General features: G+C 34.9%; 1 long non-coding RNA gene across 1 annotated transcript; it reads right to left on the reverse strand.

Moving 5' to 3' along the window:
* Positions 1 to 8,237: 8,237 nt before the first annotated feature.
* LOC139873362 (uncharacterized) lies at positions 8,238 to 11,035 on the reverse strand. Its single transcript, XR_011767319.1, has 5 exons — positions 10,779 to 11,035; positions 10,619 to 10,658; positions 10,156 to 10,228; positions 9,876 to 10,010; positions 8,238 to 8,704 (listed from the first exon to the last, which is right to left on the reverse strand). It is a non-coding gene; the product is annotated as an uncharacterized lncRNA (long non-coding RNA).
* Positions 11,036 to 12,433: the final 1,398 nt, after the last annotated feature.

Consider the following 12,433-nt stretch of genomic DNA (forward strand, 5'->3'; position numbering starts at 1 on the left):
AATTCTTTTGCAATGGGAACATCATTGATGCTCTTTTCTTCAGTTTGTACTTTCTCGACGTGTGCTAGAACAGCATAGCAACCTTTTCTTATTAGTTTTTGTGCCTTCAAATTACTAATAAGATGTAGCTTCGTGTTGCCCTTTTCTCCGTACACCATTAAGGGTTTTCCTTTTTCTCGTATAATGCGAATTGAATTTTTGTAACAAACGATCTCTGATTTCACTTCTTTCAACCAGTCCATACCGATTATCACATCAAAACTCCCTAACTCTACTGGTATCAAATCAATCTTAAATGTTTCGCTAACCAGTTTAATTTCTCGATTCCGACATATATTATCTGCTGAAATTAATTTACCATTTGCTAATTTGAGTAAAAATTTACTATCCAAAGGCGTCAATGGACAACTTAATTTAGCACAAAAATCTCTACTCATATAGCTTCTATCCGCACCCGAATCAAATAAAACGTAAGCAGATTTATTGTCAATAAGAAACGTACCCGTAACAAGCTCCGGGTCTTCCTGTGCCTCTGCCGCATTAATATTGAAAACTCTTCCGCGGCCTTGTCCATTCGTGTTCTCCTGGTTCGGGCAATTTCTAATAATATGGCCCGGTTTTCCACATTTATAACAAACTACATTGGCATAACTTGCTCCGACACTACTTGCTCCGCCATTACTCGTTCCGACACCATTTGTTCCTTTCGTTCTATTAACCCCTGGTCCGTAGACCTCACACTTCGCCGCGCTATGACCATTTCTTTTACACTTGTTGCAAAATTTGGTGCAGAACCCCGAGTGATACTTTTCACACCTTTGGCATAGCTGCTTCTGATTATTGTTGTTGTTGCGGTTATTATTGTTGTTGGGATGATTGTTGTAGTTGCTGTTGTTGTTGTTGTTGTTGTTGTTGTTGTTGTTGTTGTTGTTGTTGTTGTTGTTGGGCCGTTTGTTGTAGTTGCGATTGATGTTGCGATTGTTGGGATAATTGTTGCGATTATTGTTGTAATTGCTGTTGTTGTTGTATTGGTGATTCTTATCACCGTTTTCCTCCCACTTTCTTTTGACTTGCTTCACATTGACCTCTTCAGCAGTCTGTTCTTTAATTCTTTCTTCAATCTGGTTCACTAGTTTGTGAGCCATTCTACATGCCTGTTGTATGGAGGCGGGCTCGTGTGAACTTATATCTTCTTGGATTCTTTTCGGTAATCCTTTCACAAACGCGTCGATCTTCTCTTCCTCATCTTCGAATGCTCCCGGACACAATAGGCACAATTCTTTGAATCATCTTTCGTACGTGGTAATATCAAATCCTTGGGTTCGTAACCCTCTAAGTTCTGTCTTGAGCTTATTGACCTCGGTTCTGGGACTGTACTTCTCGTTCATCAAGTGCTTGAATGCTGACCACGGTAGTGCGTACGCATCGTCTTGTCCCACTTGCTCTAGATAGGTATTCCACCATGTTAACGCAGAACCTGTGAAGGTATGCGTAGCGTACTTCACTTTGTGCTCTTCAGTACACTTACTTATGGCAAACACCGATTCGACCTTCTTGGTCCACCGTTTCAATCCGATCGGTCCTTCGGTTCCATCAAATTCCAAAGGTTTGCAGGCAGTGAATTCTTTGTAGGTGCATCCTACACGATTTCCTGTACTGCTAGATCCAAGGTTATTGTTGGTATGTAGCGCAGCCTGTACTGCAGCTATGTTTGAAGCTAGAAAAGTACGGAATTCCTCTTCATTCATATTCACGGTGTGTCGAGTAGTCGGTGCCATTTCCTTCAAAATAGTCAAATGGAACAAGTTAATCATACAGAATATTAAGAGTAGTTAATAGTATTTCGTAGCATAATATGAACTCATTTATAAAAGCTTTTTCTTTATATTAGCGTTTTATAAGTTTAAATTCGGGTAGTACCTACCCGTTAAGTTCATACTTAGTAGCTAATATACAATTCAACTACTACAATTCTATATGAAAAACTGATTATAATAATATTTCGCGTTCAAACTTTTATACAATATTTTACAAACTTACAATACCGCTTATTTTACATAAAGCATGAAATATAGCACATAATAACTTTGATACAAGATAGTTGTGAAGATAATTCTAGCTAGTACACAAGTCGTTCAGCAAAGGCAATAAAGACACGTAATTCATACGTCCAGAAACAAGTCATGCATTCTGGTTTTACTAGGACTACTTCCCATCCTTGGTCTTGTGGAACATAACCGTTATGGCCGTTGATAAGACAGCGTGTTGTAACGTCGTCAAAGGGACGAGGGTTACGTAATGTCCAACAGTCCCGTAACAATCTAAAAACCTCATTTCTTACCCCAATTACCTACTCCGTCACTTGTGGGAACGTTTTGTTTAATAGTTGTAGGCCGATGTTCTTGTTCTCACTTTGGTGAGAAGCGAACATTACTAATCCGTAAGCATAACATGCTTCTTTATGTTGCATGTTAGCCGCTTTTTCTAAATCACGAAGTCCAATATTCGGATATATTGAGTCAAAATAATTTCTTAACCCATTGCGTAAAATAGCATTTGGGTTCCCCGCAATATATGCGTCAAAGTAAACACATCGTAACTTATGGATTTCCCAATGTGATATCCCCCATCTTTCGAACGAAAGCCTTTTATAAACCAAGGCATTCTTGGAACGTTCTTCGAATGTCTTACAAACTTATCTCGCCTTAAATAGTTGTGCCGAAGAATTCTGACCGACTCTAGACAAGATTTCATCAATCATGTCTCCGGGTAGGTCTCTTAAAATATTGGGTTGTCTATCCATTTTGTGTTTTTATACTGTAAAATAGACAAGAGTTAGATTCATAAAAAAAATACTTATTAATACAAGCAATTTTTACATATATCATAAAGCATAAGCACACTATATTACATATATTACACCACACGAATACAACTATCTTATTCCGACTCGCTTGTTTCTTCTTCTTCAGTTTTGGTTCGTTTTGCCAAGTTTCTAGGGATATATGATGTTCCCCTAATACGAGCCGTCGTTATCCACATTGGTTTAGAAAAACCTGGTGGTTTAGAGGTTCCCGGGTCATTATTACAACTTAAGGACTTCGGGGGTTGACGATACATATAAAGTTCATCGGGGTTGAAATTAGATTTCTCTATTTTTATGTCCTTTCCCTTATTATTTTCTTTTGCCTTTTAAATTCAGTTGGGGTAATTTCTATAACATCATCGGAATTCTCGTCGGAATCCGATTCGTCGGAGAATTGGTAATCCTCCCAATATTTTGCTTCCTTGGCGGAAACACCATTGACCATAATTAACCTTGGTCGGTTGGTTGAGGATTTTTTTTTACTTAACCGTTTTATTATTTCCCCCACCGGTTCTATTTCTTCATCCGGTTCCGATTCTTCTTCCGGTTCCGATTCTTCTTCCGGTTCCGACTCTTCTTCCGGTTCCTCTTCGGGAACTTGTGAATCAGTCCACGAATCATTTCAATTTACATTTGACTCTTCATTATTATTAGGTGAGTCAATGAGACTTGTTCTAGAGGTAGACATCTATCACATAATATCAAACGCGTTAAGAGATTAATATATCACATAATATTCACATGTTAAAAATATATAGTTTCCAACAAAATTTGTAAAGCAATCATTTTTTAAGTAAACACGGTCGAAGTCCAGACTCACTAATGCATCCTAACAAACTCGATAAGACACACTAATGCAAAATTCTGGTTCTCTAAGACCAACGCTCGGATACCAACTGAAATGTCCCGTTCTTATTGATTAAAAACGTTCCATATTAATTGATTTCGTTGCGAGGTTTTGACCTCTATATGAGACATTTTTCAAAGACTGCATTCATTTTTAAAACAAACCATAACCTTTATTTCATAAATAAAGGTTTAAAAAGCTTTACGTAGATTATCAAATAATGATAATCTAAAATATCCTGTTTACACACGACCATTACATAATGGTTTACAATACAAATATGTTACAATAAAATAAGTTTCTTGAATGCAGTTTTTACACAATATCATACAAGCATGGACTCCAAATCTCGTCCTTATTTAAGTATGCGACAGCAGAAGCTCTTAATAATCACCTGAGAATAAACATGCTTAAAACGTCAACAAAAAATGTTGGTGATTTATAGGTTTAACCTATATATATCAAATCATAATAATAGACCACAAGATTTCATATTTCAATACACATCCCATACATAGAGATAAAAATCATTTATATGGTGAACACCTGGTAACCGACATTAACAAGATGCATATATAAGAATATCCCCATCATTCCTGGACACCCTTCGGATATGATATAAATTTCGAAGTACTAAAGCATCCGGTACTTTGGATGGGGTTTGTTAGGCCCAATAGATCTATCTTTAGGATTCGCGTCAATTAGGGTGTCTGTTCCCTAATTCTTAGATTACCAGACTTAATAAAAAGGGGCATATTCGATTTCGATAATTCAACCATAGAATGTAGTTTCACGTACTTGTGTCTATTTTGTAAATCATTTATAAAACCTGCATGTATTCTCATCCCAAAATATTAGATTTTAAAAGTGGGACTATAACTCACTTTCACAGATTTTTACTTCGTCGAGAAGTAAGACTTGGCCACTGTTGATTCACGAACCTATAACAATATATACATATATATTAAAGTATGTTCAAAATATATTTACAACACTTTTAATATATTTTGATGTTTTAAGTTTATTAAGTCAGTTGTCCTCGTTAGTAACCTACAACTAGTTGTCCACAGTTAGATGTACAGAAATAAATCGATAATTATTATCTTGAATCAATCCACGACCTAGTGTATACGTATCTCAGTATTGATCACAACTCAAACTATATATATTTTGGAATCAACCTCAACCCTGTATATCTAACTCCAACATTCATATATAGAGTGTCTATGGTTGTTCCGAAATATATATAGATGTGTCGACATGATAGGTCGAAACATTGTATACGTGTCTATGGTATCTCAAGATTACATAATATACAATACAATTTGATTAAGTTATGGTTGGAATAGATTTGTTACCAATTTTCACGTAGCTAAAATGAGAAAAATTATCCAATCTTGTTTTACCCATAACTTCTTCATTTTAAATCCGTTTTGAGTGAATCAAATTGCTATGGTTTCATATTGAACTCTATTTTATGAATCTAAACAGAAAAATTATAGGTTTATAGTCGGAAAAATAAGTTACAAGTCGTTTTTGTAAAGGTAGTCATTTCAGTCGAAAGAACGACGTCTAGATGACCATTTTAGAAAACATACTTCCACTTTGAGTTTAACCATAATTTTTGGATATAGTTTCATGTTCATAATAAAAATCATTTTCTCAGAATAACAACTTTTAAATCAAAGTTTATCATAGTTTTTAATTAACTAACCCAAAACAGCCCGCGGTGTTACTACGACGGCGTAAATCCGGTTTTACGGTGTTTTTCGTGTTTCCAGGTTTTAAATCATTAAGTTAGCATATCATATAGATATAGAACATGTGTTTAGTTAATTTTAAAAGTCAAGTTAGAAGGATTAACTTTTGTTTGCGAACAAGTTTAGAATTAACTAAACTATGTTCTAGTGATTACGAGTTTAAACCTTCGAATAAGATAGTTTTATATATATGAATCGAATGATGTTATGAACATCATTACTACCTCAAGTTTAGTAGGTAAACCTACTGGAAGTGACAAGAAATGATCTAGCTTCAAAGGATCTTTGATGGCTTGAAAGTTCTTGAAGTAGGATCATGACACAAAAACAAGTTCAAGTAAGATTTTTACTCGAATTAAGATAGTTTATAGTTATAGAAATTGAATCAAAGTTTGAATATGAATATTACCTTGAATAAGAAAGATAACCTACTGTATATAACAAAGGTTTCTTGATCTTAGATGATTACTTGGAATGGATTAGAAAGCTTGGAAGTAAATTAGTAAACTTGAAGGGATTTTTGAAGTGTTCTTGAAGTGTTCTTCCTATGATGATTATAGCTTGATTCTTGAAGTGATTTTTGATGAAGATGATGATTAACTACTGAAAAAATACGTTCATAATAGTGTGTGTGTGTTGAGAGAGAATTAGAAAGAGAATTGGAAGTGAAATGAAGTGAATGATGAGTGGTAATTGGTGAGTGGTGAGTGGGGTTAAAAGGAGTTCTAGTTAGTTGACTAGCTCATGGTAGAAGTTAAAATTGATTAGTCATACATGACATAATCAAGAGTGGAATCCCATGCTAGTTCCTATTGGTATACACCCATAGTAAGTACGTTTTGAAGCTGTGTATAATACGGGTAAGAATACGACTAGAATTCTTGATGAAAGAAAAGAATGGGAAAGTAACTGTAACCATTTTCGTTAAGTATGAGTGTTTTGATATATGTCTTGAAGTCTTCCAAAAGTATTTTAATACATCTAAATACACTACATGTATATACATTTTAACTGAGTCGTTAAGTCATCGTTAGTCGTTACATGTAAGTGTTGTTTTGAAACCTTTAAGTTAACAATCTCAATTAATGTTGTTAACCCATTGTTTATTATATCTAATGAGATGTTAAATTATTATATTATCATGATATTATAATATATTAATATATCTTAATATGATATATATACATTTAAATGTCGTTACAACGATAATCGTTACATATATGTCTCGTTTCGAAATCCTTAAGTTAGTAGTCTTGTTTATATGTATATAACTCATTGTTAATATACTTATGGAGATACTTACTTATCATAATCTCATGTTAACCATATGTATATCCATATATATATATCGTCATGTCGTTTTTACAAGTTTTAACGTTCGTGAATCGCCGGTCAACTTGGGTGGTCAATTGTCTATATGAAACATATTTCAATTAATCAAGTCTTAACAAGTTTGATTGCTTAACATGTTGGAAACATTTAATCATGTAAATATCAATCTCAATTAATATATATAAACATGGAAAAGTTCGGGTCACTACATAAAGTTCAGGCGTTCGATACCATGTCATCATGTGTGCGGGCGTGAAGTGTGGGTTTAAAGTTCGGGCGTTCGATACCACATTTTTCGTAACGGGTGGGTTTAAAGTTCAGGCGTTCGATACCACCCAGGGGTTAGTGATACAAGGCGTATGTACACTAATGGTTTTGTAAACACCAATGGTCTTTACCGAGTACCATTCCCTTGTGCTTATGGTTAACCATGGTTATGTGTTGTAGTATTAGCATATTATATTGTATGGGTTATATGCTATTGGTTATGCTAGCTTGCGGTGTATTGGAGACTTTTAGCCTTATACTTTGTGATGGTATACTAAATATATTGCTAGCGTGTATGCGGTATGTGTGTAAGTGTTTACAAGTAAGCAGATTATATATGTATATGTATAATTGTTGCATTCACTAAGCGTTATGATTACCCTCTCGTTGTTTGCTCTTGCATAGTAAACTCTAAACCCTAAGCACTATATCTAAACCCTAAATCCTAAACCTTTAACCACCAACCCTTAACCTTACACACTAAACACTAAACCCTAAACCTTAAACTTAATACCTTAAACCATAAATTCTAAAACGTAAACCTTAAAGTCCAAAACCTATAACGTATAAACTAAAACCTAAAGCCTATATGTAAAACCCTAAACCCTAAACTCTATACCATAAATTCTAAAAACTAAACCCTAAACTCTAAACCGTAAACCCTATACACTAAATCGTAAACCCTAAACACACAATTAATATTCCGTCTCATTTTATAATATTACAACTGTTTTCTAGGATAAAAATGTGTTGCAAAGAATAAATTATGTATGTATTTTTACATCTGTCTACTTCTATAGCAAACTTATTTGTAAAACACAACAATCTCTCATTATTATAATCATATTAATGAACATAACATAGATATATGAGGCCCAATAGTGAAGAGATGGTCAAAGTAATTATTACAATTAACATCAGCAACTCAACTAAGAATCAAAACGTACTGCTAAACATAGCACACAATACCAACCCGATCAAAACTTATAGATGAAACTTGATTATTTTTCATAACATGGCTCATTGTAAGATGCCTTTTAGCTAGGGTATGAGACAAAGAGTAGCAGCCAGAGTCATTCTAGAATGCTTTTCATCTTCAATTCGCCTCTGTCTAGATACTCAACAAATGTAAAATTTATATATCTAAATAACAAATAATGTGGAAAACTTTTCAAATGGTAAAGTTAATCAAGAAATCAAGCAAAAAATGGATGAGATCAACTGGATCAGAAAGATAATCCGCATCTGTCTATATCTAATGCATAAAACATCCTATATAAGTTTTGTAATGATATTTACAGTAATTAGTTTACAATATAGAATTTATAAAATTGTGTTTTATGTTGCCCCAACTCGTTTTGATCTATACAAAAGTGCTTGTGTATAATTGTAGCATAACCCACCAAATTTGCGAAATCCAAGTCCTTGGTAATCAGGAAAAAACCTGATTCGTTAGAGTTGTAATGACATTGTGACTATGAAGTAAGAAGGGTGCCATGTAACTTTCATCTCCTCCAAACAAAAGAGACAATGGGAACCTTTGATGAAGACGGGAGGAAGATCACTTCCTTTTTCATCACCACCAAGAAGGAAGTCCAGCTAGGCTAGCATTAAATCAGAAGTTGCAGCAACCTGCAACATTGCATAAATGTAAATTATGTATTTGTCAAGTCTTCTTTTAAGCAAAATACATATCCCTCAGTCAATAACAACATAAAATGTACACCAAAATCAGAAATTCATATCATCATAAGATATAGTTGGTGATAACGACTAAGATAATAATGATACTTCCCCTAAGTCTTTATATTAGCCTTTTAATTTGTTTATTCCAAAATGGACTAACCATGAGGCCCTCAAAGAGAGCGCGTGATCGACATGAACGCAAGCAAGCATGATCATATTCAGACCTAACGAACTCACGTAGTAGTTGCAATTTCAATTTTTGCCTCCATTGTGCCATGATCATGCAAGAGGATAAGCCAGGAAATAACGAATGCTATACACTGATCCCTCCCACCATTGATAAGTGGCTAATGCATTAATATCTTATACAAATCTATTGAAAGCCCCCTCATACCTACAATTATGATCAAATACTCTTAAAGATTTTCGTCACTCACTCTGTCACTCACTACTCTAAGTAATAAAATTAACAACACACAGCAAACAACACATTATCCATCATCTAAGATGAGCATAGCAACAATGGTTAAGAATTTACGCTATATCTATCACTTAATCTAGAGGTGTGTGAGGGAGATGCGAAGATTCCCTTAATGTATTTTGTCCCATAAAGTATAAAGAAACAATTGAGTATTGTTCAAATGTAACTTTCATGTAACTTTCTAAAATGACTTCCTTAGCTTCACAATATTTGTATTCAACTTACGCAGCGACTGTCAATAGTAAAATAATTGTGCATGGGACAGGTAGCAATAAAAAGATAAAGAGATAAGTTGTAGATCTATCACTACAAGGTCAAATAAAAACTTTATAAGAAATATAGACCAGATCAAACAATTCAAAAGTCCCTCAAAGCGTAATGTATATGCTTACAGCTTCTTAAGATCATTTAACGCTTGAAAAAACAAAGTATTATATTAATAAATAATAACATATTTATACAATTGACTAACAAACTATTCTTAATAAAAATACAGTTTAGTGTCAGTGGTTCAAGTAACCAACCCATCTTTGCTGAGTAACATGTCTGAACACAAGCCGTAACCCATTTTTTAACCCATTACCATACCCGCCCAAGTCGTCTATTTTGCTAGCTCCAATACAAATGTGATAATACCTTAACTACTCTCAAATTTTTCATGGTCTTCCAAGACTAATATTTTCTCTTCATTTTCTTGATGGCAACTTGTAACCATATTAGCTTAATATAATAGATACACTCACAAAGCTGTGATAACCCAGAGTGCTATGCCTGTCAAAGAAAACTTACCACTTCACCATTGTGTAATATTTATAGAGTAAAAGAGATAGTAATACTCCCCCAAACAATAATAGTAGGTTAGATTAGGCAAAATACTAAAGCATTGGATAAAAGAATCACTTCAACTATGTCATACCTGACATAGAAGGTTCATTCGATCAAAACTATTTTGTCAGGGATATTTTCTTTCATGAGCATGGCATATGTACCTATAAAAACACTTCACATTAGTTTGGGTTAAACATTCTAATATATCTACTATCGATTGTAATAGGAAGAACATATATAGCATTAGCATGTTGTATAATAACTTGATAATACCTTGCTTTGTAATGGCCTCATGTCAATACCATGAATGAGACAAAGAGTTAAGGCTAGGATTCTCCACCCACTAACCTGTTCAAGTTTTCAAGTTAGTTTGGGTTAATGGGTCAAACCCACTAACCCAAAATAATTCTAAAGTTCCTTTTTTCCATGAACAACTATTATCAGTTAAAATCTCAGTTTACACAAAGCAGAATCTAAATTTAACAAGTAATGATTATAGACTCGCTAACTAAAACTTACATTCATAAAACGTAAAGTTGGAACATTTTTACCTGCGAGAGGATTCTTGTGGAGTAATTTCTGAGTTGGTTCCTGCTCATATAAATGTATACGTACAATTTAATACATATTTCACACATTTCATGATTTACTCACCAATCTTAACAGTAGAAAGAACAATAGAACGAAACGATTAAAAGTGAAATTACTTACAAATAAGATCGGTCTGTATTAACTGGATGAAATTACTTACAAACGAAAGGATATAGGGTTTATAATGTCGAATCGACGATCATAGTGTAGGTGTTGATGATTTGATTAAATATCGATTGTTTCTTATCGTATTTTGATTTGTGAGGATTTAGGAAAATTAATTATACCCTGTTGAAACCCCTATTTTCCTTCCTATGTACGGTGGTATTGGTTTGGATTAAAGGGTTCGTGTGAATGAATTGTAAGCTTCTTTGAACCCTAATTTTCTCCCGTGTGTTTTTAAAATTAAAGGACATTTTGGGGAGTTTATGAAATTAAGATTGATTTATTAGTTAATAGAGTTAGAGATTTATTTTGGACCATTAGATGAAGGGGTATGTGATGGTCTTTTTTTTATCTAAGGGTTAGAAATGAGGTTTTAGAAACAATTATTAGCTAATAATAACTCTCTTTTAAAGTATGGAGTCATTATTATTATTATTATTATAAATAATAATAAACTTAAAAGTTTTAAAACTTACAAAAAATTAGTGGGAAGCCTAGAGAAAATCTGGGCCTCCACACCTCTAGCAATAGCAAAACCTATTCTAGTAAAAATATGAGCAGCAGTACCGGCACCAATATCTTGCGCCATCGAACACTTCTGAACCCGCTTTAGCAAAGAAACAGTCTCCTTCTCTAATTTTCCAAGGGAAGAAAATGATAAAGGAATGAAACCATAACCAATCGCCTGACAGCTAGATCCGTACTTGACCCGCTTTCGACGAGCCGCATCAACCACAGCATGTCCAGGGACAAAGTCAGAAAGCGCAGACTGTGTCAAAGGAGAAGACCCTGTCAAGTCAACACAAACATCGCGACCACAATCCCAGGAATAAAGTAACACATCTGCAGGTCTGAGGGCCCTGTCGTTCCCTCCAGACAACCCAATGTCAACCTCCTTTCTCGCTGAAATTCCAGATCGATAACAAACATCAATAAGGGAATCCCGAACAACATTATGTCGATGCTTAATACCCACCATACCAGTACAAGACACTGCGTGATCCCCGAAAATATCCCCAGTAAAAACCCTTGAACAGGCAGAGCATGCCGTCGAGATAGAGAACAAAGGAACACCTAACCGGTAGCACAACACACATCGATAAGTCTTTGCGTTCATCGTCTGACCCAACCCCAAAATAGGGACTGCCCTTAGCCAAGCAGAGGTGTGATCACCCTGCTGTGATTTCCATAAGGCCGATTGTCGGGGAGATAACGAAAAAGTGAATTCCGCAGAAGCGGTAACCTTTGTGAAATAAACATCTGCCAATTTCTTCATGAGTATTGGGGCAGCGACCTCACTCGAATTACCTAAAATATCAAACCCAACAGTTTTATTAAACAGACCCAATGCATCTTCAAAAGCACGACCAAGACCAACAATACCCGCATGACGTAGGAGCTTGGTCTGCAACCCAGCAGACTGTAATCGAGAAGCCACAAAAGCATAATGACGAACATCTCCCGCAGAATAAACACCAAGCCCTCCAAATGCAAATGGCAAGGTGGCAAGCCGCCACTGCCAATCACCAAACCCAGGCCCTGAAGCAGTAACAATACGCTCCAAGGAAGATCGAAGGGCTCCATCGAAAGCGCGTTGAGCCGCCTCAAAT

The sequence above is a fragment of the Rutidosis leptorrhynchoides genome, chromosome 10 (assembly GCF_046630445.1).
Source record: "Rutidosis leptorrhynchoides isolate AG116_Rl617_1_P2 chromosome 10, CSIRO_AGI_Rlap_v1, whole genome shotgun sequence".
Lineage (NCBI taxonomy): Eukaryota > Viridiplantae > Streptophyta > Magnoliopsida > Asterales > Asteraceae > Rutidosis > Rutidosis leptorrhynchoides.